We start from the raw sequence: 27,475 nt of genomic DNA on the forward strand, positions 1-27,475 counted from the left end.
TAACACGTTTCATGTTGTCGTGTTACCATTTTCAGTATATATATTTTCCAGGTACTAGAGCGATGTTGATAAGGAGTTCGACACTAGATGGAATAAACGCCGGACAACAGCACGAAAACATCACCCTCGGAAGTGCTGTTAAAACGCCAAATAAACGAGTCGCTTAGTTTTGAACGCGATTTAACATTTGCTGTATAAACTTGGTACACATATTAAAAAAAAGATCCCGCCATTTCCACAAAGCGAATGATGATGAGTGGGGCGAAGCTGCAATATTTATCGAAAAAACCGTTAAACAATCGCCCACACATATTGTTATAGGGATGATGGTATATACCCGCCAGTCGCCCCGCCACGGTGGTCTAGTGGCTAAGGTACTCGGCTGCTGACCCGCAGGTCGCGGGATCAAATCCCGGCTGTGGCGGAAATGTTGTAGGCCCGTGTACTCAGATTTGGGTGCACGTTAACGAACCCCAGGTGGTGAAAATTTCCGGAGCCCTCCACGACAGCGTCTCTCATAATCAAATGGTGGTTTTGGGACGTTAAACCCCAAAAATCATATACCCGCCAGTCACGTACACGTCTAACCTTGTTTGCATCCATCACTCAGCAAATCAAATATGCCACCGCAAATCATCGGCACAATCATCCAGAGCCATCATCAGCTACGCTCCAACGCTAAGCGCAACACATCTACAAACTTGCGACCGCTACGACACAGTAAATGGCAGCCACCGGAACATCATTGGGCAAGATATCAGGTGATGTGCCAGCGTGGCTGAACCCGATCAGTACAGAATAGTTATTTACATCCACAAGACGTTGTCAGCAGCCCACCACACTTGCAGTCGGGGCCGCGTGTGATGAGTGACAAAGGGCACCGCAAGGGATCGACCTTTAACTGAACGAGGGCAAAAAGAGAAAGATGAAATTGGAATAACAACAACTGGCCCAGCAAGCGGGTGTTCTGTCTTTATTTTCCTCTACACCTTATACATCAATTGTGTATTATTTACATATTAATGCCATTATAAGCATTTGTAAACTATTGGTATGCTAGTTGGTGCAAGTTACAGGAAAATTACACGACGCAGGCCAGCGAAGAACAGGTGATAGGAAAGAGTGCCACATCGACACTAGCTTTACTCTTGCAAGACCACCGCTATATACCTCCTACCGTGCCATACTTTCGCAATAACACGCCATGAGTCACATCGAACAATAGGACACACTCCCCCCGGATGCAGTGCTAATTCAGAAACTGGTAAAAAAATCAAACCCAGCAAAACACGGTGCCTCTTACGTATCAAGAAGAAAAAGATGGCTATTCTAGTCATAGATTGGTGGCACTGCGTTATGTCGAATTTTTTTTACTTGTTTTGATCTAGCACGTGCACTGAGGTTGTCCGATAGTGCCGTGTGACATATATGATGTGTTATTGCGCATGTGCAGAATGGTAGGTGGTTTGAGGAGGTTTTACAAGAATAAAGTCAGTTGGCGAGTTGACGCTCTATCGTTTCGTGGGTTCTTCCTCGTAGCTTGCGTCATATAATATCCTTGTGACATTTCATACACATATACTCGCAAAATGAAATCAATTACATATCGATGAAATGAAAACGGTGTTAGCGTTGGCACAAGACTGATACATGCAGATGGAGGTGATGCTGGTAAGGTTGTCAAACCACAAGGGGTCGCATATTTTACATATATGGGTGAAAGAGCGATCGAAAAAGTCGCTCTTGAAGCGCGTGTCAGCGCCACCAACATCTGGTAGCCACCGCTTTCGGCGCTTGACTGCTGCTTCCCTTGCCCATGCCGATTCGAGATTCTCTTACCGCCGCTTGTGTGCCATCTGCTGCCGCCGCCTCCGAATTCACGCTAGTGCTGGCAAGCAATTGCTTCCGACGCTTACGCATTTGCAGTCTCGTAAGCTCTCACTTGGAGGTCAAAGCAAAGGTCTCGTATTGCAGCTGCGTTAAGAGCACCCCGCGTCCCTTTCTTCTCTTTCATCGTGTTCGTAATGTGTAGCTGCGTGAAGATGTGCACTCACAGAGCTTCCAGCAATCAAAAAAGAAGGAAAGATTCGGAAAGACAACAAATATAATAGTGAATGAATACCTTTACAGAGCTTCTCCAGGTTTCAAGGCTGCCTTCCCCGCCGAGAAACCAGCTCAGAAATCTTGTCTCACAGAGGTATGATTTGCTAGGCCAGTGGGTAGTGGTGGCGGTAAAACCTTTACTTGACCAAGGTATTCGGGCACGTATGTTCCAGGGTCCCCGCACGAACCCACTGCGCTATGCGATCATGAGTTCATGTAGTTGCATGACGTGGGTGGCGCGGTCAGTGGCGGTCTTCTGCTTGGCCGGGTCCCTCGAGCGCAGCAGTCTCTCCCATTCCTTACATGTGGTCAGTGGCTGCGGGCTCTGTGGGGGAGGGTCCACGGGCATTTGAGGAGAATGTGGGTAAGGGAAGCCTGGGGATGAGTGCATTGAGCACAGGATAGGGATTATGCTCCTGGGTAAATTCACACCTCATTCCCCCTATTTTATTTCCCGCCTCTACCTAGGCTAGTGCGTTCATATTTTTAATAGCCTGTTTCTGCATTTTATGACTATCAGTTACCTTGTTGAAATGCCTGATTACCCAGAGAAGCGGGCATAATGCGGAAAAAGCTTTTGTAATAAACCTATCACTATTTTTAACTATCCTTTCAAGGGGACCACGCGTTTCTCCAATAAGGAAAAAATGGCAGCATATCCACAGAGTGAATGATGGAGAGTGGGGTGCAGCATTCGTCCGTCCATTCGTTCTTGCTTCCGTCCGTCCATGCGTTCATCTGTGTGACCGTCCATGCGTCCATTCGCCCATCCGTGCGTGCGTATGTTCGTGCGTCCATTCCTGCGTTCGTCCATGCATCCGCCCCTACGTCCGTTCATGCGTCCATCCATGCATCTGTCTGTGTTTCCGTTCGTCCTTCTATTCAACACACCAAGTACCACCAGCTAGCATTTTTTCATCATATATTCCCCATATAGAGGCACCGCCATCCAGCGGACATTCCAAGGACTGAACGAGAGGAGGCACACGCACACTTTCTTAAGGCTTGCGCTTCGTGTCTTCTTCCCACCTTTCACCACCCCGAGTTCATGGTATATACTAGTTCACTGTAGCCATGGCGCTGCGGCCCAACGCTCACTAAGCCTTTCTAAAACCAAGGAGGTTACGCCCAGTGAGTATAACATAGCAACCCTTTCTTGTCAGATAGTGCTCAATGTACATGCCAATGGCTGCTAATGGGGAATGAAAGACAGGAGAATTCGGCATTTAGTTAACACGCACGCCGCGAACTTTTTATTGTTCCACAAAGCACAGGAGAAATCTCCCACCGGAACCACCTTGCAGGTCAAAACGTAACACTGGTTATACACTACGACTACGACTACGAGAGACGAACGGGTGCCGCTTTAAGGAGCTTTGCCCATAAAAGGCATTCTTCTTACTGTTAACACAAGCAAAGCACAACTAGTGGCACTAATGCTGTTTGTTCCGTTGCACTTGCTCGATTGCATAACGACAATGTAATTGGCTCCCGCTTTTTCACACCGGGACTAGAAATAACCATTTAACTTGTCAACACGTTTTTTAAAACTTTCAAATCCAAATTTCCAGAGTATTGTTCTGCAACAAAAACACACTAAATAAGTCGTTCAAGACTGGTATGGTAGCCAACCATTGTGTGAACTTTTGACACTAAGTACTGAGACATTCATGGAGGCCTTGCGGCTAAGCAGGCACTTATATATGCTGTTCAAGCTGTGGAAGCTCATAATGTATTAAATATCAATGACACGGACCCCGTAGGCTTCTTTACTACAATTAGCAAATGAAGTCCGGCAATGAAAATCTTGCATTGGTTCATTGTTTTGCGCGGCCAGAGTGTTCAAATATAACCCAACTTTACTCAATATCAACGCTAAATACGAACTACTGTCGCATCGACAAAGTAGCACAACTCATAACCAGTCACGTTAGCCTTGAATGATTTTCATTCCATCACCCATGTGTCCACGATTATAGATGTTTTATCTTACGCTGAGCAAGTTTAATGCAAGGGTGGGTTAATCGTCATTTGCTGCAACTGCCAACACAAGCTCCAAGAACTCAGCCACAATTGATCTTCAACTTACTAAATATTACCTCTACAACATATTCACGCACCAGTTGTTCCTGAACTAACTCACAAAAAACAGCTAGATGAAGCTGGCTGACGATGTGTAACAATGGGAAAGAGAGAGAAGATAGGTGAGCCTAAAAACAGTATTCTTGGTGCTGTACCCTGTTGTTGGTTATGCACAGGGTGTCGGGTTACTAGTGGTGAATTCCATTGGGAATAGATAAGCACTCAAAAGCACGCTGAAAGAACTCTATATTTCTGTTAGAATGTGTTTCAACGGTCGAAGGGAAATAGGAGCACCATCATCCAGTGATTGAGCAAGAGCACTTTTACTTGCCCGAGGGCAACCAGGAGAAGTTGTTGGTGTTTTCTCCTGAAAAGTAGAGTCAGCGCAGTCTACGAGGAAGAGAGAGAAAGAAACGACTGTATACTATCTGAAGAGAAAGGAGCTGCGTGAAGCAATAAATTCTAATCGCGGTAAGCCTCTTATACCAACTCAGCCTACCTCAGGATAGCCTCCTGAAGGTCAATGTTGTAGGTGCTCTTTATCGGCCCCCCTTGCTTGGCTCCGCCGGGACGCATGAGACGTTGTGTCTGAGCCTACTCTGAATTCTTCCAGATCAGCATTCTCGAAGGTGCACCAAGCGTGGCGAATACACGGAAGTTGTTCTTCGAATCATCCAGGGCCATTGGCGCCCCTCGTAAAGCCCTTTGGACACGCCTGACCAACTGACGGATTAGGATGAGCTGTTGGCCGTCGAGGCGCCTTGCTTTTCAAATCAAGGTGCCCCTGAAAATGAGCCTAGTCTCTGAGAACTGTCTCCGGGTGAATTTACACGTTCTCTATGGTGCCTTCATGCAACTGTTTCCACAAACCATGGTATGTCCGACACCGCATACTCATCACTGCAAGGGACTACAGATTACTATGTAGGACTCACCTTCTTCGTGTTGTGCGAGTCATGCGCGGTGTGGAGTGTTTTCTACCTCACCATGAGACAAACTGGGCAAGCCTCTTCCCCCTTTTTGGGGTCGGGAAGGAGGCGGTGTTTAACCTTCCTCTTTTGAGGTTGAAGGTGAAGGTGGCAGTTTTCATTGGACTGTCCTTTGCACCATTGTTTTCTCAGCAGAGAATTCTGCGAAGACCAGGACATAAAACGCGAGCGCTCAGACGCTCCCGAGAAGCCGTTGAAGCTCCCATCAAGCTTTCATCTATGGCTTCCATGACGTTGCTCCCATCATGTAGTAACACGCTACTAGTAGATAATATAAATAAATGCTTCTGTTAACAGCACTGGCTCGTCTCATCGACATCTCCCTAGACTGTGGCTCGCTGCGTTCCTCTGGGCAGATCCCCCGTCTTTATCAAGTGGTTGGCAGCAACGGAACGAGCCATGCTTGACGCGGGCCTCACCTGTGGCGATAGCTTGACTTTCTTTGAGATTTGCCAGATGATGTTTTTGAAGAGGATTTGAAGACTTTTGAAGTTTTTTAAAACTGTGTGTAATCTTCTGTGCGTATAGGCTTCGATGTACCGCTATCATACGTCACAGCTGTTCACCATTTCAGCTTTCATGTTCTAAACTGACACTGTTTTTACCGTGCGTGTAGGCTTCGCTAATTCGGTTCCAAATGTTACGGTGGATAGGAAAGTCCTCACTGGTGAAGACCATACAGTTGGTAGAGAAGCTTGAGAGACCACGCCTCTCACTACTGTGTGAAGAGCTGGGAATTTAGGTGCGGAGAGATGAGGGAGAGTCGCAAACGATTGGGTCAATTCAGGAACGTGGGCCAGAGTATGATGAACGTGAGCAAAGCTAAGAGGGAGTTGCAAAGAACAAAATATAGGCTGAAGTAGAGAGGACACATGAGAAAAGACGATTGGCTTCAACAATTTATAAGGCATCAAGTAACACAATTAATGAGAGAGCACCTTTCTATAAGAAAGGAAAGGCACTACTGCAAAGTCTACGTCTACATTTAGCCGCTCAGAAGATCCCAATATACAGGAAATATTTAAGGCTAGAAGTGCCGGCTGTATGCCTCCGTTGCAAAGAGCCAGGTTCCATTGCAATTGCCTGCGGCTAGCTTATGAATGTTCATTCTTTTTTGGACAGCAGTGACCATTATTTGGAACGATTGAATCCCCTCGTTCAGGAGTCCACTGCGGATAAAATGTTGTGTGCTGCACCACTGGGCTCAGCCACTGCACTGAATAATGTACATGTCCACTCCGTGAAAATGGAGGATACCACAGAGGAACACGCGTGTACACGGGAAGTAGTTGAAACGGAAAATGTGCGCTTGTCATTAGACTACGTTGAGAGTGAGGAACCTATCAGACTCCGCCAAACAGAAACTGTGGTGTCCCAAAAAGAGCCAAAGCATTATCCCCCTCAGAATGACGCGAACAAGCTGTTGGAAAAGAAAAAAAAGCCTTTGTTTCAGTGACAATACGACGAGAGCTCTGACGCGTCCAATGGCCTGAGAGTGTGCTCATGAGGTTTTCAAATCCTAAAGCGCTAATGTAGTAGACTGTAAAAGTCCAGAGAATGAGGTGCTTAGCTGATAAAAAGTGGGAGAGGTGCTTAACATAGCGAGACACAATGAAGCGCTTAGATTAGCGCTTCATAGATTGTAGCGTTCTTTAAAAAGCACAGACAGCAAGAAATAACGCCGAAGATAAGCTAGTTGAACCACCTTGAGTTCTGAGCAATGCACTTCTGCGTATTATGGCCGAGACGCTGAGCATTTTGCAGCGCTGAAAGACAAAGACGCCGGCGAAAACGTAGGGGGAACGTGAAAGGTCCAGGTCGCCTACAACCCCGGCAAATTGGGCTAGAAGTGAAACATTGAAAGCCCCACTGAAATCTGGATAGGTTTGAAGAGTGTCGCGAGGGCCAAGAAAGTGAGATGCCGAAGAGGCCACTTAGTCTCAACGTTTTAGTGCAGACTATATAAAAGCGCAGAGCGACGCGAAGCGTGCATGAGGATAATGTCAGAAGTGGTCCCCAACCTTCGCGAAGGGGTAATCGTTGGACTGGGAAGCACAAAATGAGGAAGAGCAATCATCAGTATGCCTGGTTGTACGAGTGTGGCGGCTGCGGAACAAAGCTCACCGCCCTGAGTGCTTCGGTATCTTGGAACAGGTTCGCTATTTGCCTCTCTGTTATGATCTGGCGCCTAGAAAATTTCGGTATACGCGTCCTCCCGAAGCACGTCTGAAAGAGTGGCGCATAATATCTCGCACAATATAGAGATACTAAGAATTTCTATACTATACACTTTTAAATGAACTGGCTAATGTTTACTTGTCTGCCTATGAGCAAGGAGTACGTCGACTTACGTCTCTTTTACTTTCTTCCTCACATTAACAGCAGACATTGAAATACTTATTCGTTTTCTCACGTTTAGTAAAACCTAGCGCTCAAAAACAAGGCTTTTGCATTGAGTTTTAATGAGAGGAGAAGGCTGACCTGGAGCCTCTATTTAAACCTTCTGTTTTTTGCGACATACTAGTAAGTATGCGCACCAGTGTAGTGTAGGGTTTGTTTCTTTGTGTGTTTTGTTATACACTCAAGCTGAGTTGAACAGAGTAGAAGGCTGACTAAAGGCCTCTGTATAAACCTTGTGTATTTTACAGTATACTTGTAAGTATGCCCAACAGTGTAGTGTAGGTTTTTGTATATGTTTGTTTTATGCTATACGCGCAGGTATGACTTTGCGATTTATGCCGTCAGAAGCGCTTGCGATTAGTCACTTCCTTTCGTTTTTGTGTCACTCGTATAACCTGTGTGCCTTAAAGGCTGTGAATCTCTCTGAGATATGACAGAAAACGTAAGGCTAATGATTAGCTTCGCACGTAGGAGGTCGGTATTTATTATGGTTTTTGTTATCTGGTCAGTCTTTATCACAAGCAAGCACGTTCATTGCGAATTTCTAGGGAAATTTACCAGAACTGTCACTTGGCATTCCTCGAGGTCAGTTGAATGCGCTGTTTTTTGTGCCTTGGGTCTTGCGTGGTTTGTTTCTGGCGTTTGCTAGCCATGGCTCAAGTTGAGAGACGGGTAAAGCCTACGTCAACGCCTAAAATGGAGCAGATCTACACTGTAAAAAAATTTCCCGAACGAGGAGTAACCGAGCCCATTATACGCGCGTGATGAACGAATAGACCGTTGAGGAGCAAGGCAAAATTACCCGAAAAAGGAGTTTGGGAGCCCACTAGGCGCGCGATGAACGGATAGACCATTGAGGAGCAACCACAGAGAGAAGCGTGCCACGCGAAAACATATAGTCTCCAAACACGCTTCAAAGAGATGAACACATGTCCTTCTGCTCCTCTGCTGGCGTAGTCTTTACCCGTATTTTGCCGGCGACGGTTCGCGTTGCGTCGCGCTCGGAGCGCTCGACCACGGCCGCCTGCATTCGACGATCTAAGAATTATGACGCGCTGCTTGTGTGTACGCTTGGATGAGCGTGGACTGCTGCTTTTTCGTTTCGCTGCACCCATGAAGTCTGGAGCAAGCCTCGAAACGTCACCACGCCACGCTGTATATATCTGGCTTCAAGATAGTCACGACCAACACACGACATAAACAGTCGTGAAGGCCAATATGGCGGCCGAGAAGACAACAGGTTCATTGGATATATACTTCAGTCCGACTCAGGGAAGAAAACAGCGATGGTTCTAAGGCAAGTAGGTTATCATTCTTTATTATACTGTACCTGTCGCGTGTGCGATATGGATCACGCTTGCCGGCAACGGGCTCGGTCGTGTTGTATATTGCACGCACGAAATGCATCGCGAAGGTCAGCTTCGGCGTCTGCAGTTCACCTGTGCTTTGCGAACACATGGAAACTGGCCGCCATTGCCGTCGGCCTCCCGTACGCTCGCTCATCGAGTTCTCGCCTGTCTTCGCCACCGCGATGAGCTCCGGGCTGACGATATTGGGCTGAGACCTCGTCGCTGTGTTGATTGTCGTCGAAAACACGTTGTGGGTTGTCGTAAAGAGCTTGGCTGTATTATGTCCCGCGCTGTAAGTGCACCAGCACGGGCTGGCGGCGCTTTCGCTATCGTCGGAACTCACTGAAAATTGGTCGCCATTACAGTTGGCTTCCCCGTCAGTTGGTCGCAAGCAGCTCGGCGCAGTCTGTTGGCCGCGGTGGCGGACTCACGTTTGCGCGCTGCACTCGCTCGAGTTGGTGGAAAGGGGCCGCATTACCGTCAATATTGTCGGTGCTAGCTCAAAACCAGCTCGGTGCTGTTCGAGGCGGCCGCCAAGCGTACGCTCGCTTTCCTGTTCGAAGTTCGCTGGCGGCAGACACTCCGCGTGCAGTGCCGTGTTTGATCTCGCGTTCGCTTGCTCGAGCTGATCGATGTCGCTCGCTCAGGACTCGCCGACTTGTTAGCGACATGGTGGTTCGCGGAGTTGTCGCTGCGGCCGCCGCCTCCTAAGCTGTTGCGCTACGGGAATCGAAATGAGTCTTTGACGATGTGTGACATCACGGTGAAAGTAATAGCATGTCATATCTCCCTTATGTTTTCATTTCACCTTGCATGTATTTCTCATATGAATTTGTATTCATCCTCTGTCACGTGTGACTCACTATTCTACATACTTATTATGCAGCCGTGGGCACACACCGTGCTGAAGACTGTGTGCTCTGGCGTCTGCGATGCCTGTCATCCATCTCTTTCGTCAGAGCAGCTTCAGAAAGACTCTGCGTGATGTGAAGGTAAAGTTATTTGTGCGTCATATTTTAACGCTTGTTTTTATATTAACGAGGACGTACTTGTCATATGCGTGCATCTTCATCTTCTGTCACGTGTGTCTAACTATTTTTGCTATAATATCGTACGTGCAGCCGTGGGAACACAACAGGCAGAACGCTGCGTGCGCTGGCTTCTGCAATGCCTGTCATCTATCGCTTCCATCGGAGGAGCTCCCCAAAGAGTGAACAAGATTTGACAACGAGACTGGACGTGTACACTTCACCATGAATTCACTTAAAAGAATGAAGAAAATTATGTGTATGTAGAAAAATAAAAGATTTCGATGTCTCACTTTTGTTTGTTGTTGCCGTGACTGTGAAAGCAATTACACATAGGTGGCTAACTACTTTTTCGCGTGTTCTTTTCTGCGCAATTTGTTGCTAACTGCGCAGAAAAACAGGCGAGAAAAGTGTTAGGCCTGGCGGAAAATAAACAAAAAGAACAATGTTCAAACTGGGGACAAAAAGTTCATCCGATTGGAGTATTTGGGTGGATCAACCATTCGTCCAACAAGGTGCAACTGTGAGGACTAACGATTCCCGGTAAGGTGTAAATGTGGGGATTCACACTTGTTCTTTCAGTGCAAATGTGAGGAATAAATGTTAGTCCTTTGGGGTGAATTGTGGGACTAACATTCACTCACTAAGGTGTAAATGTGAGGACTAAATGTCAGTCCCTTGGGATCGTCTGCGGGGACTAACTGTTAGACCCGGTGCCGTTAGCCCACAAAAGGAAGAACGGTGCCGTAGTGCAGCCCCATTAGTCCCTAAAAGAACGAACCACACACCCTTTTAACACGCTTTTGCCTTAGAGTGCACGGTCTCTGCGGAGTGCTTCAGTGCTGAAACTCCTCCCAGACCTCCTTTGGTGGTGGAGTGGTTGTTATGATCAGCCTCCCTGGCTTGGCTCTGCTTGGACGCATAACACGTTGCGGCTGAGCATACTCTGACTTCTTCTGAGTGAGTACTTCCAGAGATGCACCAAGAGCGGCGACAAGACGAAAGTCGTTCTTCGATTTATCGAGGGCCGTCGGTGTGCCTGATAAAACTAGTTGGACGCACCTTACCAACTAATGAATGAGGAAAAGCTGCTGCCCTTGCTTTTTACCCCAAGGTGCACTTGACAATGAGGCGAGCGTCTCAGAAACGTCTGCGGGTGCATCTCACGTTCTCCGTGGTGCGTTAGTTCGGCTTTCTACAAACTGTATTCTAGCCGGGGATGCATGCTCGTCACTGCAACGGATTGCAGAGTTGATTTACACATAGGACTCAACGTCTTCGTTCCGTGCCATGTCGTGCGCGGTGTGCAGTGCTTTCTCCCTCGCCACGGGATGGAGTGGGTGTGCCTCTTCCCTCTTTTCTTGGTCGGGATGGGGCTGGTGTCTTTTAAAGTAGTTAGAAGCACTAGTTTAGCTCTGAGGAAGAGCACTTCGATGCTACGCGGAATGCTTGGGTTTAATTCAAGCTAGAAGAGAAACATGGGCTAATTGGTGGTGATTTGTTATGAAAGAACAACAGTGCTAAAACAGGCTAAACGACAAGTTAAAACACGACACAGGTGCTGACTCGCAACTAAAAATTCATTGAAAGGCTAAACCACAAACATATAAAGCAGTCGACCTATCCACGGACGTGATACAGCATGGAGCCAGTGCTGTAGAGAAATCAAGATCTGGAAAAATAACCAATCATGACAAAGTGACACAAGTGCAGAAACACTAGATAATGAGAAAAAACCATAAGCAAGCAAAATCATGCATCACTTTCTGCAGTGTAAACGCTTAAACCCGGCAGTGGTAAATGAACTATCTAACATTTTTTTTCACCAAGGGCCATCTGCGGCTTGATCGCACACTCTTGCGCCTCCCTTTCCATGTAAACAGCCGCCACCACTTCTTTAGTGCATTTTTACCGATGGCTCAAACGAACAAGTGATTTTCTCTGCCATCGGCTAGCTGCTACACTTTACAAAGACCTGGCAGGTGCAAACAACCGGAAGTCGTTAACGAGGATACATTTGTTCTCTTCAAATAAATTTAACGTATCCTACTGTTTTTCCTATATAAATCCACCCCACTTGATGACACCCTGTAGTCAACATATATCTTGAAATTGACATATTTATTTTTTTGTCTGAACGGAACGCAATCGTCTTGCGCGAAAACCAAGTTCTTTAATGCGAGCGGCAGCATACTGAGGGCATACGCTTGCTTGTGCCTATATATTTTTCTCGAGAGTTTGTACACACGTCTCAAGGCATAATGAATTGTTATTTTTGAATATCCCAATTTCTGCTGTTGCATTTGTCACGTGATTAGGTCGGTTGCTTGATAAGGTGTACCTATGCCTTCCAATAAATTTTAGGTTTTGTGTCTGCACCTGTGTTCAGCCAGACTTTTTCCTTGTCTGTTTTTAGCGCTGTTGTTCGCTCATGATGAATTGATTTGAGGTAAAGATATTGTTTGGGCGACCGTGCTTTAGAGGTCAACTGCACACCTGTTTGAATTTGCGAAAGTGAATTTGTATTGTGTAAAAACAAAAAAAAACATGCGCATGCCATAACTATTGCCATGATGTAAAAGCTATATATCTGAATGCAGAGCAGTGGCTTTTGTATTATGTGTGTAATATATATATATATATATATATATGTATATATATATGCGATGGCTAGGATTACGTTGTGCTCATCTTTTCTTAATAAATTTTTTTACAGAAAGCCTAAACTTTTCATCCGTTTGCCGTTTTTCTTCTATGCTTTAGCCGTCCTAATGAACTGAAAATCGCCCTCAAATTTATGTTGTGGACAAATTCATGGTCACTGCAGGCAGCCTATATATACTGCTTTTACGCAAATATAAAATCATCGGTTGCCGAACGTGTTTTATTGTGTGGTTTTAGATGAAGATATAGGTATGACGTTCTTCAACGTCCCCCTATTTTTAAATTACATTCGGCGGTTGCAAAGTGCGAGATCTATTCCAAAACATGCCTGCTTCGCCGTAGCAAAAATACATTCGTTAGTAGAAGCTTTTCTAAGCGCTTTTATTCTCGCAGAAGACCTAACGTTTCTGTATACATCACTTCTGAACACCTTTCGCAAAGCTGTCGTACCAGCGCCTTCAATGCACTTGCACGGAAGCTCGCTACCTGCAAATCGAACGAGTTGGCAACGATGGCTTTATATTATTGTTAAGTTCTCCTGAATAATGACGCCTCCACGGTCAACCTTTACATTTGTTTCTTCTAACTCGGGCGCATTCAAGGCTGGTTCGGGATGGCTGGTTTTGCCTCTCCTAAGAGGGCTGTCAGCGTTCCACCTGTGTCGCGACGCTTGGGATACAGCGTGTGCTGTGCGGAGCTTGCGTAACACACGAGCGCTGGTAGTTTATGGGGCAATATGCTACAAATGCTACATTGCTACTACTGTGGATAGTGTACACTTCAAACACATTTAAAGTTGTCCCTACACAAAGCTTCAATCCGGTTCGCATAAGAAACTATTGTAACTGTCGGTGAATTTTTAACATGAAAGTGTTTTATGCCAGGGCCCACCAGGACTTCGGTAACGTATTTCTATCACAGATATCAGGTTGTAAAATTAACGCTATCAAATGGGAAAGGAAAAAATCATAGCATAACCAAGGAGTGAATGATGATGAGCGGGGTGAAGCGTCCGTCAGCCCGTGCGTGCTTCCGTCCGTCCGCACGACCATTCGTGTGTCCATCCATGCTTCCGTCCGTCTGTCCTTGCATTTGTGCGTCCGTCCATGAGGCCATCCATCTCTCTGTGCATCCGTTCGTACGTCCATCCTTTTGTATGTCCATGCGTCCGTCTATCTGTCCGTCATCTGTCTTCTAGTCTGTCTGTTCGTCCGTCCGTGCGCCCATCTAGAGAATACACCAAGTACCGTCATCTTCCATCTCGCATCTCCTGTGGCGCGTACCCGCTCCAGAGTGGGTATCTGCCACCAGTGGCTACGTACGACAACATCGGAGGATGTACAGACCCACACCGTTCCTTCAGGGGCGTCTGTGCAAGCAGACGTTTGGTGAGTCGCGACCACAAACCCGAGCAAATGGGGCTTCGACCTCTCCCGCACCTAGCCGTGCGTGGCTGATCCGTGTCCGGGGAAAAGGGGATCCTGGGGGTTGAGTCGACACCCGGTGATCGAACCGTTAAGCCCCCCCCCCCCCCCCTCCGGCAGAAGCAACACACTTCTCTGGCCCCGGCTTCACGTAGACAGTACCCCTGGGCTGACACACCCTGTAGAAATTGGCAGTCGCCTTTTTCTATCTCTCCCTTACAACTTCGTCTTTATCTCTCACTTTCAGTCGGTCCTGTTTACTTCTCTCTTCTGTTTATTTCCAAGTTTTCAGGCGGCGAGGCTTAACCCTCTGCAAATAGCCGACTTTAAACTAGGCGCATTGGGTTATGGTAGTATTGTATGGCTGACGTCTGCAAGCTTTCAGCATCCGCAAACTTGCAGCGTCCCTTTTTTGGGCTCCGTGGCGGGTGGCCGACAACGCAGCTGAATAAAATTAAGACTGGTATGCACAGTGCATTTCCCCTCTTTCCCGATCGTACCGGCTCAAAGTGGGTACGCACCTATGGCAAATCTCTTTAACTAGCGAATAGAAACGTTTCTTCAGTTCCACGTCATTCACTGTGAGAAAACTGGAAATCAAGCCTGGACCATATCTCCATTCATATTTGTGAGGTGTCTTACCGAAACTCTCGCGTCGGGATACAAAATTACGAAAATGGCTAATGCAGACCTCCTCCTCGAAATTCAGAAAAGAATTCGAAAAGCTAGACAGCCTCTCAACGTTTTGATGTGCATCAATTATCGTAACAACGCACAGATCAATGAACACAACTCGCGGAGTGGTATCTGAAACAGACTTACTTGACCTGACCAAAAGTGAACTTTTCGAGGGTGCACGAGTCAAAACGTGACTATTGTACATAGAATTATCAACGAAAGAGATAACAAGGAAACACCAACAAAACACTGAGTACTCAGGTTTGCTTCCAGTAAACTGCAAAAACCCTTCAAACAGGGTACACGAAGACCCCTCTCTGGCCATGCGTTCCAAACCCTCGTCGTTGCTTTCAATGCCAGACGTATGCACATGACTCTAAAAGCTGTCGTGGTCACCAGACTTGTGCACAATGTGGAGTCCTAGGCCAAATGTCTGAGAACTGCAAACCACTGCCACACCTTGTAAGCGTGAAGGAAACCATGCAACATATTCACGCTTCTACGCACACTGAAAGAAAGAAAAAGAGAGAATTACAATGAATGTGAAGGAGAACATTTCAATTAAGGAAGCACGGCAAGAAGTATCAGCATTCTAAGGACCTATATATGCTAATGCGGCACGTCAGGGGGCACCGCCGCACCAGCCCTCGTCACTCCTTCGGCCCACGCATAGCGAGCCAGTGGTTGTGGCCCCTGTTCTCAAGGCGGCTGTTGCCCAGAATAATCCACCTACTCGCGAACAGAGACCGGACACTCCGGAGTTCTGAGGTCTCAAGGCCTCGCCGGCCGAACGTCTAACTAGCAGCTCGCACATGCGCGCATTCAGTGCCTCCAAGGAGGCAATGAATACGTCGGTACCCTTGGTGCCGAAAGGGCAGGGTGGCTCCTTGGAGCGTGCCAAGAAAACAAAAAAACGCAAATAACAAGGCCTGGTGACGGCTCTGTTACTTGAATTCAAACTCCCCACCTAAACAGCCCCTCGCTTTTCGTACACACAGCACTACTTTACATTCCCCATGAATGCTCAAATGACACAATGGAACGTCAGGGGCCTTCTCAGAAACTTTGACGACGTCCAAAAACTATCATACGAACACTCACCAAAAGCGATTTGTGTAAAAAAAAAACACACTTAATTCTAAAATACACCAATTTTCTGCGTAAATTTGCTATTTCCCAAAAGGACCGTGATGATGCTGTGACATCATCCGGAGGTGTTGCCATTATAGTGAATCAAGGGATTGCATGCACACACTTTCAACACCAAAGGCAGTGGCTGTTCGAGCTGTGCTTTTCATGAAACTGATCTTTACTTACCTTCAAGCTATCACCTACAATAACATGATTTTATGGCATATGACACAACATGGTGCTTTGAAATAATAAAAGACCTGTCCTACCTCGGCGTGCGTGGCAGTGTTTACTATATACGAAAGTACTGGTCAAACCTGACATATCGTGGTCGAGTGGGCAGCTTTCTTTTCCAAACATTACTTTAAGAAACGGGCGTGCCGCAAGTTTGTGTACTTAGCTGAACACTTTTTATTATTAAAATAAGTTTTTGCGCTTGCTCATTCCTCGCAATATGTTTTATGGTGCATATGTCGACTACACACAGCTTGGCTTTACATCATGTAATCTGGCCATGTGTCAGCGGCATGTTCAGCTTGGTTTAAACAAAGTATCTAATCAGGCAGAAGAGAACGGGGTCCGACTGGATGCACAAAAAAGCACGTGTGTCTTGCTCTTTAAGAAGAGAGGCATTTATTCGGAAGCTGATATTCATGTGCTTAGGCAACGTCTTTCTGTTATTACCGACTCATATTTTTAGGCCTAATCTTGGACACTAAGATAACGCTAACCTTCATATCACACATCAAGTAGATTCATCGGCAGAGAACCACTTTGCACACATAAGTACCTGTTGGCTTTTTTGGCAGACGTCCGTACTTTTCACCTCATATACCTCGGCATTCCGTAGCACGACCTGTCCAGAGAGGTCTCCGCTGTGGTGGCTACATTGAACAAAGCACTTGCCCAAAAGTCCTTGGACGCAAGGTTTGAGTGATCTAGGCGCTTGTAATAATGCCATACATGCCCACCACGGGATCATTATCACAAACTTTCGTCAGTGATACCATAAATAGTTCACGACAGTCATGATTTTATTCTATGTTTTTACCCGCCGTGCAAGGAAGTTTAAGGCCCCTATACAGCCGCGTATCACAATCATTGCCCACATCTTCAGTCCCATAAACTGATGCTCTTCGGCAGTGAAACGGCACTTGCGCTACAAAACACCACGCATCATTATCATCGTCATCATCATCAGCCACACGCCATATGAAGCTTCGCTTCTAAAACTATTAAAAATTGTTGCACCACCGGGGGTTCATTTTCTGACTCATTGGCCCGTGTAAAAGTCGCGCGGCGCTCTATCAACTGAGCTACCCAGACGTATCAACCATTATCAACCGTTAATCTACGCAATTTTGTGGCAAAGCTTTTCCCTAGTGTGGCCGCTTATTGACGCTTTCTTTTCCTCTTTCCCCGATGCGAGGGAAACAGTGGTGTCAATAAGGGCGTTCTCGAAGTGATGGGTAGGTGCGCTGTTCTGTCCGTCTGTTTCATTGTCTGCAGTTAGATTAGCCACATTCAATTGCCCTGTCCGGATTACCAGATGCTGCCTTTGAGAAATTTCGAAAACGCTATGGACTATTTCCAGATAGACTTGTATTCGTCCATTCGATGCGACCACTTATTTTCACTGGCTAAAAAAGAGTTTTTGTTTATTACTATAGTTTCTGTCGTACTTCGTATTTCTGAGCGTCTGAACGTGCTTTCTGCCACCGTTAAAGGAGCGCCGCAGGCAGCACGCAGGTACCTCCTTGCTGTCAGTTCACGACAATAGTGGACACATATTTAGAACAACCTGCATAACTTGTACAAGCCTAATAATTTGTATCCTGCGAAATTTAGAAAAGTTTACGTCATGAGTGACCTTTTTGCCACATCACTTTTCTTGTGTATGCGAATGACGCAAACGTTCAATGGAAGGCCAGCCACAGGAACAGCCCCGGAGTAACTAGAACTAGAAATTTCGTGCAGGTTATCCCCACCCAAACTGCAGCTGAAACTGAGTGAGTCGTTTTTACACATAAGTAACATAGCAATTGTTATTGCATTACCTATCTCATAATATGGGCCACGGTGTCATGTGTTCAGGGATTTCACTCGTAGAATCGAATTGTCCTATTGATTTTCATCGTTTCCTTTGATTTACTTTATATGTGGGGTTTGACGTCCCAAAACCACCATATGATTATGAGACACGCCGTAGTCGGGAACTCCGGAAATTTCGACCACTTAGGGTTCTTCAACATGCACCCAAATCTGAACACACGGGCCTACCACATTTTCGCCTCGATCAAAAATGCAGCCGCCGCAGCCGGGAGTGGATCCCGCGACTAGCGGGTTAGCAGCCGAGTACCTCGGCCACTTGACCACCGCGTTTCGGCGATTTTCATCGTTTGCCTACCTGGGTTCGCCATGTTTGGTAATACCCCTGCGTAGTAAACATTAGCAACGTCCCACCATACCGAATATTGTCTTACCAAACGCGTTGCTCTGTGTTTAACAGTTTGTAAAGCAAGTGCGGAATACGAAAAAAATCAGCAGGTCCCCCACGCCTAGCGAATTGATGTTATGCGAAGCATGCGGATTTGTCTGCGTTGTAATTGTTTTATTGAGCGAAACGTTACGAAGTAGCCCTTAATTATGTAAAAATGCAACCACAGAAATACATTTAGGCAGCCGCATATGTTTGTAGAGTTGCGTAATGATGCGGACACCAACATGGATATTAAAAACACCACAAGCGGTAAAGTGATATGAAGTGCTGGTGATCATTGAAATGAAAGCCCTGAAAACTGCTACATAAGTGAACTTCAGTAAATGGCGGTTAACTATATTTGACACTAACCCGAAGTGACGGCTGTATCGTTGGAGTAAATATGATATGTTTTAAAATTGAATAGGCAGCCCTGCCTTCATAACGAATGTTTCACGAACATCAGGGTTTACTTGAACAGTTGTTCCGAGACCTAGCGTGGCTCAGTGGTAGCATACTTATTTCTATGCATAAAGCTAGGGTTAATTCCTGCTGGGACCATGACGTTGACTCTGTGCATTTGTCCGGTCAACACTGCTGTGTCCGCTTTTTTTAACGTTCACGACTGGAAATTTCCAACATCTGTTCGCGCCATTCCTCGGTAAATATAAGCTGTCAATACCCATATCCACATACCTGTGGCACATACCAACTTACGGGTATGTGCCACACGTCAAGCGAAAAGGGTTCGATGACGTCCACGACAGGATCGTGAGTTCGTGTCAATAATAATGCCATGACCGGCGAGTCATCATATTCAAACAATTTTACTTTACGATTCAAATTTTGGTTTACTTTATGATACGAGGGCGATCACGAGAATACCCAGACGTAAGTGGCCGCATAGGTAGATAGATAGATAGATAAATAGATAGATAGATAGATAGATAGATAGATTGATTGATTGATTTGTGGGGTTTAACGTCTCAAAGCCACTACTTGATTATGAGAAACGCCGTAGTGGAGGGCTCCGGAAATTTTGACCACATGGGGTTCTTTAACGTGCACCCAAATCTGAGTACACGGGCCTACAATCCATAGATAGATAGATATAAATAAGTTAAAATAAAGAGTAGGAAGATAGATAGATAGATAGATAGATAGGTAGATAGATAGATAGATAGATAGATAGATGCTCAAAGCTGCAGTACGCTAAAAATGCTTCGCAATAAAAAGAGGTAGTACAAACGCACCGAATAAAACGGCCTGAAATTGCGCATTTAAATTGTCTTCATAGAACTTCAAAAATGTTTTGTTTAGCTTTTGCTGAAGTGAGTTGCCTTCAATTCACTTTGTGAAACTTTGACACTGGGTCCGAAAGTACAATAGTTCCAAAATCAGTGTTTTAAACTGTGATAATATAGCCTTGCGTTCGGACCATCTTATAACGGGAATACAATAGGCGATATGCCACAATGCCTCACGTTCAAAGCAGAAACGTGCGTTCAAAAGTAAATTATGTTTCAATGTTTGGAAGTGCCAAGTTATGCCGCATAAAATTTCAGGAAAAGGACAAATAATCAGCACGCCTATCTGTTCATTATTGTCTGTACGTATGTCGAAGTACAATTATAAGTAAATGAAATGAAATAAGATTTGTGCTTATATATTCTAGACCATTGCATATAATTGCACCAGAGCACTCGTACATCCGTTCGTAACGCTACCGATTCTATTCGTTATGAGAGCCTCCATTTCAGCAGTTGTGATCGCGTTCGTTGTCTTCGGCTTCCTGCTGTCCACGACAGAAAAGAGAGCTCCGTCATGCGCCCTCGCGATACCATTGCCGGTTCCAAGCCCACAATTGCGTGCATCTGCTAGTCTAATGCGGCATGGAGGACGGCGAGGTAGTCGAAAGAAGAATAAGGCCCATGGCACAGGTGTCCACAATCGTGGACAAAGAAACAAGCACGAAGCGGATTTTCATCCTAGGCAATATCAAACGCACTATATCAGGCAATGATATGTCTGAGACAATGGTACAGTGGACAGAAATATTAGGCTACATCAGATGGGTACGTAAATGTTTGACGGCGTTGTTGTTTTGGCCTAAATGACTCTATAGTTCCTCAAGATGGAGTTTGTTATCTTGAAGTCATCATTATTATGTCAATATTGCACACCTTCCGCAGTATAATGTAAAATGTGTAGTATATTGTTCATTCTACGTGCACCACAAGTGCGGAGCCTTGTCTATCTTAAGTAACATTAATATAATTTGATAATAGAAGCATTTATTGATTCGGTTGTTGCTGTGAATGGTCCTAAAATTCAACGCTAAATAAAATGCGTGAGTTTAAGGTTAGCAGAATATATATTTACCTAGCTTGCAGAAGCATTCTCTGAAAATGCTCTGGAAAAAAAATGGCAGATCCCACGTGCAGTGAGAATCAATGATTTGCAAAGCACGAATGAGAATAGTGATATGTCACTTTAAAGTTAGCACAAAATTACGAGGTGGAGGTAAATGATAGCGTACTTCACTTCTGTGTCATGATTATCATCTTTGGATGTATCGTTTACCTTTGTGGTCTATTGACGTCACGTGATACCAAATTTATTATATGTGGCGCTAGCGAAACGGTCGCGAGCACGCTATGAGCGTGGATTGTTTTCATGCTCTTACTTGCACGCGTGTCAGGATTATCATTTGCCCCAGTCATATATTTCGTCATCCAATGAAGTCACGTAAAAACCAAATTTAGTTTATGTAGAGTTAGCGGAACAGCCGCGAGCGCATCATGAAGAGCCTTATATACTGCAATGTAGCGTTGACGCGCACACACACTGGGCACAGCGACACTACGTTAGCAAAATGTGAGCACTCTATAGTCTGACGCCAGGCGCGACCAGCGTCCGTCGGCGCAGCGCGGTGGCAACCGGTGCGAAATACGAAATGCTGCATTTTGCGCCGAATCCATAGAGTAACATTACTCTATGACGATGCGTTACCCAGACAACACTGCGTCTCCTTCTCTTCGTGACGGAGGGATGCCGGACGCGCTGAATCGCGCATGCATCAAAGCAACGCAGCGCGGCGCGTGCCTTCGAGTATATGGCAGGACTGGTGCCTGGCGTGGCAACGCCAGCGTGACACGACGAAATGAACGCTTGCTAGCACGAGTACCGCGTCATGTCGATTTGAAGTGGCGACTTGAATGTGGCATGTAGTCATGTTGTCACATGACTCGCATTTCATGATTAATATGTGTGCACCAGTCACATGCCTTCGTCATTCATTAGCGTAACGTAATACCAGATTTAGCATGTGAAGCTAGCGAAACTGCCACGAGTGTATCATGAATGTGGCTTGTAGTCATGTTGTTACATGACACGCATGTCATGATTATCATGTTTAAATGTGTCCTTTACGTATGCCGTCCGTTTGCGTCACCTAATACTGAGTTTGTTACAAGTGAAGCAGGCGAAAGGGCCGCGAGTGCATCATGAGCGTGGCATATAATCATGTTGTTACATGACACACATCATGCTTTTCATGTTAGGGTTTGTGGCTTGTATTCGCCATGCAATCATGCCATACTATACAGGTTTTGCAACATGTCATGTGGACAAAACCACCGCAAGAGCTGCAAGACCATAATATGTAAATCATAACATTCATGATATACATGTCATGATTTTCGCGTTATAACTAGTCAAATATGCTTTTCATACATTCATTTATGCCATACCAAGTTTGGCATTGTTGCCATTCTTGAAACAGCCAGGAGAACTAGAAGTCGTTGGCGGCTAGATAGATAGACGGGTAGATACGTTTCAAGTCGCCGAAGTCGCAAAAAAAAAAACACGTAAATGCATGCTAATATTAATAATTGTTCACATTTTACACCCCAAAGCCACGATATGACAGGGAGAGACATCGTAATGAATGGCTACAGAGGCTTGGGCGAATTCAGCATCCTTACATTCAGCGTGCCTACGCGATTTCTTAGTCCAGAATTCGCTTATTTGAAAGCATTACGGTAGCAATCGTACGAACTAACCTTACTTTGCACATTTGACGGCGAGCAGAAAACACGAAAACCGATGAAATGACAAGACATAAGTGCGTCCCCATAATAGAGGGATAGCACACAAAGCCTCTATTATAGAGGGTATGCGATGATAGCCAGTGCTTGCTCCCTGAATCTCAGCGCCCAGTTCCGAGTGTCTGGGTCAACTAAAACAAAACTTTATTTTAGAGGAATTTAGGACGTTCCTGGGCCTCTGGGACTCCGTGCGACCCCCCCCACGCTGAAACGTTCATGTTTCATAAGGTCAGGACACTGGCAGCGCAGCTGGCGGTGAGCCTCTGCTTTGCCAGTTCCCGGGATAGACATCGCTTATGCGCTGCCGCGTCATAGCAGACGTCCGGGTGTCTTGCTTAAAGACAAACGCTCGTGTTCCTTCAATGGTCGTAGCTTTACAAAATGCCTAATTGATCGGTGGCCTTAAGCAATAATCCGTGCGCTATCTCCCAAGTGTAACTAACAATGCCCAAAATGCACGGTTTCTATGAAACCTCGCAAGATTTGATGAACGGATTGTTTGAACATGTGACCCAAAAATATACGCTTTTTTCCGCTCCTGTAAGGGGTGTAGACAAAAATTTCAAATTAAGGGAGAGGGAAGAAAGGAGTGGACTTGGTGAGCCGCCCCTTGGCTAAGCGATTGTTGCCACCATTTAGGCTACATTTAAACGCAATGGCGTTAAAGATCTCGTTTCGTAGAAATTATGCCGTTGGCGTCAATGGCTGTATGCGAAAAATAAAAATCATACAGCCCAGAACTGTCACCATAAATGACCCTTTACGAACACTTGTGTCCATTAGAAACCATTTTAGAGAGTTGGCGTGACTCCGTGGTAGACAATAGTTATAGCGCGAGAAGAAAACGATGACACATAGACAAGAAGAACACGAAGGTTACGTGTCGAAGGTCCTTCGTGTCCTTTTTGACTCTGTGTCGTCGTTTTGTTCTCGCGCTATAACTATCATCATGCCATACCAACTAGCCCAAGCTGCCACACTTCCGTGTTAGAGTACTTTATTTTCAGGCAGAAAGATGTTTTTCGATTCCTGTTGGAACCCTGAAATTTTAGGGGCGAAGCTCTTCTTAGTCTGGCCTTGTCGTGCGTGAAGAGGAGACGAAAAAGGAGACGAGTGAAGAGGAGACGAGAAAGAATCACGCCATACAGAAAAAATGAATGATGATAAGTGGACGAAGCCTCAGACGAGGAGAGCATCGGTAAACCGTAACTCTCTCGTAAAAGTTAGGCTATTACATCAATAAAAACACGTAGAACTGTGCGTATAAAATACACATCATCTTTTAATGTTTTTGTGCTCGTTTTCAAAGGTGTTTTATGGTCAGTGAGATGGCGGATCAGTGATGGGGCGTAGTAAAATGTCTGGAAGGAGGACGTAGTGTGCAGTTTGGAAAAGGTGGTTATGAACTGGACACAGAGGAAGTACAGACTCACGGCTTTGTGAGCTTCTCCCATGAAAATGGAAGGCCGTAGCTTCAGAACAGTGTAAGAGAGAGGGAATTCTTTATTGAAAAGCAGAGAATTTATGCGACATATATAAATCGCTATCTACTCTGCGCGGGAAGGGGATTCAATGGCCAAACAGGTGGCTTTTTTTCTTTAGTTTTTATTCAATCTTCCATTTTAACATCTTGTCTTTTTTCTCTTTCTTCCTAATTGAACAGTCTAATAGACAGCGCTGCCTCACAGAAGTACATACAAACTGTAGTTGAGGGAGGATATTATAGATGGTGCTGTGCCGCTACTCTTTGATTGGCTTCTGCACGGGCTGTGCCTGAGTGCGCGAGGAAGGTGTGCCTCTCTCTGTTTCTTGGATTGTCGCCGTACGTGGCGGATCATTGTTGGGGCATGGAAGAAGCAAAGCAGCGGCGCGGAGCGCTGTGGAGGCTCTTGCTCATCGCCTCGTTTGTGGGGCATATATGAAGCGGAGTGGAGGGCTTCGGCAGCTCGTACTCTTCACCCGACAGAAAAAAAAGTTAGACGGACGACCATATGGACGGACTCATGCACGAATAGGCAAACAGACAGACAGATGGACGGAGGACAGACAGATGGACGGAGGACAGACAGACAGACAGAAGAAGGAACGAATGGACAGAGGGACCTTTTGCCGCACTCAGCATCATTCACTCCGTGGATGTGCTGTCATATTTTTCTTTGCATTCATTTTGTCAGCGCTGTGATTTCATCTTTTCTTTAACGCCTTCGCGTTAACAATACGGATGTCTCTTTGCACCGTCTCTCGGTAAATATCACATGTCAATGAACTGTGGTTGTAGTAAAATAATTGTTAACCATCAAATGATTACAAAGAAGTGATTGGGTTGGGGCCTTATGGGAGTCATCTCCTCACAGCACTAGGTAGAACCCTTTCGAGCAACGCCACCCACGTCCATTGAAACAAGGCCTTTTGGGCCTTCAGGTCCTGACGTCTGAGCAGGGATATTGCCGCATACCTGTGGCAAACATACCGGCCCGTGGTATACGCGTATGTGCTACACTTGTTAGGCGTAAAGGGTATGACGACGTCAAATCACCTTATCAAACCATCTTATCACACCATCTTCGTCAAACCATCTTACCATCCCTACAAATTTGTTTATGAAAATAAATGAAAGTGCACACTGACCATGAATAAAAACAAATTAAATGACAATTTTCGTTTACCACAAGGTAAAGGGGTGATCACAAGAGCACCCAGATCTAGGTGGTTAGTTAGGTAGATAGTTAGTTAGTTAGTTAGTTAGATAGTTAGTTAGATAGTTAGTTAGATAGTTAGTTAGATAGTTAGTTAGTTAGATAGTTAGTTAATTAGATAGTTAGTTAGATAGTTAGTTAGTTAGTTAGTTAGTTAGTTAGTTAGTTAGTTAGTTAGTTAGATAGTTAGATAGATAGATAGATAGATAGATAAATAGACAGACAGACAGACAGACAGACAGATAGACAGATAGACAGATAGATAGATAGATAGATAGATAGATAGATAGATAGATAGATAGATAGATAGATAGAAATGCTCAATGTCGCCGTAGTTGGCTAGGAAATGTTTCTCGTTTAAAATGTGGTCCTCGTTTCCCAATAACAGCTATGGGAGCAACAGCCACACAAAAAGCGAGCTAAAGTGTTTGAAAGTTTGCTTAATTTACGATAGCCGAACCAATGTAACTATTGATTTAGTGAAAGTGGCACTAGTGACAGTGAATTAGGAATAGTTAATTAGTATTGTCGCCCGACTATATCAAGTTAAACTAAATGACCTTTAACTTCGAGCCGCCTTTGGCTAATGAACTGATGTTTACGACTAGATATATTTGCCCTTTTTTTAAAAACTTTCAGCGGATTTTTTGTTTGGCATCTTCGAGGGTATGAGGCTATATTAAGAATAGGGTAAATGCTGCAGTGTCAAGCTTTCATCCATAGTGTGCAGCGGTGGTCGAGTGGTTAGAGCGTGCGGCTACAATGTAGGTGTTACTTTGTTCTGTTTGCAGTGTCATTGAGCTCCCTTAAAATTTTTATCAAGTTCCACGCCTGGCATTTATGTGTTGCGGGCACTCTTTTTTTTTCAGGATGTCGCTTTTCCGCTCTCTTCTCTAAATTCTCTTTACAGGCGAAAGCAATGTACCGTGCTTCCTCATGAATTACCCAACTTCTTTTTCTCTAACTACCCTATTGCAAAAACCAGTGGCACTGGCCCAACGCCATACCTGATTACTAGACCAGTGTCCAGTATGGCGCTGATACTGGGACAGTGCCACGCTGCACTCTGCATGAGGCACTCTGGCGCCGCACACTGGGACACATACTATTGGTCAAAATCTGGCTTTTAAATTGTGTTCAGGATTTTTGGTCATGCACTCATTGTAATTAAGGCTGAAACCCGCACTTAGTAAAAAAAAGAAAAAAATTAAAAGAAAAAAATGAGTGAGCTGGAGTCGAACATTTGCCCTTACCACATCACGTATTCTGAGCCCGACACGCTGCCCAACTACTCCACACCTGAAAATTTTCTTCACCTTAAAAGTAATTCAGGTATCCAATATTTTGAACTTGTCGTTAATATACGCAGTGTTTCGTCTCTTCGTGCTCGCGCCAAACTTGCGCTTGTTAGCTCATTCTTTGCGGGTTGCCTTGGATCACATTCAAATGGCACGTTTTTCCGCAAAGTTCGTTAGGGTAGCTGCAGATGTGTTACGGCAATCATAGTGACTATGCGGTTAGTCATACCTACGTATAAAACAGCGTTCATCTGAACTTCTCGCTGAGCACTGCAGATTTCACCCCTCAATAGTTTGGAAGTATTTTCTGTCCTTTTCGTATACGTTCCGCGAACGACAGCTGCAGCCGTTCACTCTAGCCGAAATGAGCACTAGGCTTAGAGCCGTACTTCTTGCGCCACGGTTGCTGTGAAGATCGTAGATATTCGGTTAGAAAGAGTCTAATAATCGTTAAAATGTAGCTTTGATCATAAGTGACCCATGAAAAGTCATGATTTCGCCCTCAATTACCCAAATCGGAAGCTAAAACACCAAGATCGGGTATTGCAGTGGATAACTGCTTTCAGGGACATGTGGCTTTCTATGGTACGAGCTGCAACAACTCACTGATAGAGTAGGGCAGTCTTAATTATCAGACTGATACTACTGTCATTTCGTGTTGCGAATTCCAAGTTCTATCGATGCCGGTTAGGAAATACATTGACGAAACTCAATCAAACTTCAAAGATAGCGCACCTACACCAAAGTGGACATCATTGGGTGGGCTGGAACTTTTTTCTTCGAAATTCTTGTATGATCCTCCTTTGCCCCTCACCTCCAGAAAAAGCATGGGCAACACGAAGTATAAATTCTGTGCTCCCTGCCCCCCTGCAGGAACAAAGTTGTCGTTTGTCCCCCCCCCCTCGCCAGCAAAATCCTGGCAGTGCCTCTGACCCGCGCGATCAACATATGAATGCTTTAGCGTACTCGCATTTATTGCGTAAGGAAACTGACGCCATGTGTCGCACATAAATGGGAATACCATCAAATTCGGTAAATTTTACGC

At 45.3% G+C, this 27,475-nt stretch overlaps 1 long non-coding RNA gene across 1 annotated transcript in view; it reads left to right on the forward strand.

Annotated features, from left to right (window-relative positions):
* Positions 1-20,035: 20,035 nt before the first annotated feature.
* The window catches only part of LOC142785264 (uncharacterized), a 39,086-nt gene continuing 31,646 nt past the window's right edge, over positions 20,036-27,475 (forward strand). Inside the window, exon 1 of the long non-coding RNA XR_012888899.1 lies at positions 20,036-20,402. This is a non-coding gene — a long non-coding RNA (uncharacterized LOC142785264). The remainder of the gene's footprint in view (positions 20,403-27,475) is intronic.

The sequence above is a fragment of the Rhipicephalus microplus genome, unplaced genomic scaffold (assembly GCF_043290135.1).
Source record: "Rhipicephalus microplus isolate Deutch F79 unplaced genomic scaffold, USDA_Rmic scaffold_20, whole genome shotgun sequence".
Taxonomy (NCBI): domain Eukaryota; kingdom Metazoa; phylum Arthropoda; class Arachnida; order Ixodida; family Ixodidae; genus Rhipicephalus; species Rhipicephalus microplus.